Raw genomic sequence first — 2,066 nt, 5'->3', positions numbered from 1 at the left:
AGATAAGGGGTTGGATCAAGTTCTAGAGGACATTTGCCTCCCTGGAACTAAGTGGATAACCAATTCAAAGGGTGTCCCAAACCAACTCAAGAGGGGAGACCTCAAGCCAATTGCAAGAGGTTGGCTAGACTTTATTGGGCGTTCCATATTGCCCACTAGCAACCGCTCTGAGGTCACCATCAAGAGAGCAGTGATGATTCATTGCATTATGCTTGGAAAAGAAGTGGAGGTTCATCATGTGATTGCTTGTGAGATCTACACAATTGCAAACTGTGAGATCTATACAATTGCAAACAAGAATTCCACTGAAGCCAAACTGGCTTACCCAAGCTTGATTTCCTTGCTCTGTAAAGAGGCTGGGGTAAAGATGGGAGTAGATGAATTCATACCCATTGAACATCCAATCACCAAGAAGTCAATGGAAGGACAAATGCAAGACAACTCTATCAAAAGGAGGGCGCAGGAGTTCCTCCCTGAATTTCCTAAAATTGACTACTGGACTAGCCTAGAAGCATCTATCATCAAGTTATAAGAAACTATGGAGCAACTGAAGGAAGAACAGCAGAATCAGAATTGCATGCTTTGCAAATTGCTGAAGGAACAAGAGAAGCAGGGGCGTGAACTCCAAGAGTTGAAACGCCAAAAGCTTTCATCTCAAGTTGAGGGAGCATCCACTTCTCAAAATCAAGGTTGTTGAGTCCTAACTCTGTGAAAACCTCTATCATTAGGAGCCTATATTTGCGTTTTTTTTCCTTTGTTTTGTTTTTATTTTTCATTTTTCTAGTCTCATCTTATATCTATTTTTTTAGTCTTGGTTTAATTCATAATTAATAAAATTGAAATTTTATGCCTTAAAGATATGAATGTCCTATGAATCCATCACCTCTCTTAAATGAAAAATGCTTTAATCACAAAAGAACAAGAAGTACAGGATTTCGAAATTTATCCTTGAAACTAGTTGAATTAGTTTGATGTGGTGACAATAATTTTTGTTTTCCGAATGAATGCTTGAACAGTGCATATGTCTTTGTTTTCTGAATGAATGCTTGAACAGTGCATATGTCTCTTGAATTTGTTGTTTTGAGAATGTTAAAATTGTTGGCTCTTAAAAGAATGAGGAAAAAGAGAACTGTTATTGAGGATCTAAAATCATTAGACTGATTCTTGAAGCAAGAAAAAGCAGTGGATACAAAAAAAAATTTCGAAAAAAAAAAGAAAAGAGAAGAAGAAAAGAAAAAAAAGAAAAAGAAAGAAATAAAGTTGTGATCCAAGGCAACAAGAGTGTGCTTAAGAACCCTGGACACCTCTAATTGGGGACTTTAGCAAAGCTGAGTCACAATCTGAAAAGGTTCACCCAATTATGTGTCTGTGGCATGTATGTATCCGGTGGTAATACTGGAAGACAGAGTGCTTTGGGCCACAGCCAAGACTCATACACTAGCTATGTTCAAGAATCATCATACTCAACTAAGAGAATCAATAACACTATCTGATTTCTGAGTTCTTATAGATGCCAATCATTCTGAACTTCAAGGGATAGAGTGAGATGCCAAAACTGTTCGGAGGCAAAAAGCTACTAGTCCTGCTCATCTAATTGGAACTATGTTTCCTTGATATTTTGGAGTCTATAGTATATTCTCTTCTTTTTATCCTATTTTGATTTTCAAGTTGCTTGGGGACAAGCAACAATTTAAGTTTGGTGTTGTGATGAGCGGATAATTTGTATGCTTTTTGACATCGTTTTTACATAGTTTTCAGTATGATTTAGTTAGTCTTTAGTATATTTTTATTAGTTTTTAAGAAAAATTCATATTTCTGGACTTTACTATGAGTTTTTGTGTTTTTTTGTGATTTCAGGTATTTTCTGGCTCACTTTTCTGGACTTTACTATGAGTTTGTGTGTTTTTCTGTGATTTCAGGTATTTTCTGGCTGAAATTGAGGGTCCTGAGCAAAAATCTGATTCCGAGACCAAAACGGACTGCAGATGCTGTTGGATTCTGACCTCCCTGCACTCGAAGTGGATTTTCTGGAGATACCGAAGCCCAATTGGCGCGCTCTCAACGGC

The sequence above is a fragment of the Arachis duranensis genome, chromosome 9, assembly GCF_000817695.3.
Source record: "Arachis duranensis cultivar V14167 chromosome 9, aradu.V14167.gnm2.J7QH, whole genome shotgun sequence".
Taxonomy (NCBI): domain Eukaryota; kingdom Viridiplantae; phylum Streptophyta; class Magnoliopsida; order Fabales; family Fabaceae; genus Arachis; species Arachis duranensis.
The sequence above is the reverse complement of the archived record's forward strand: the minus strand, read 5'-3'. Positions refer to the sequence as shown.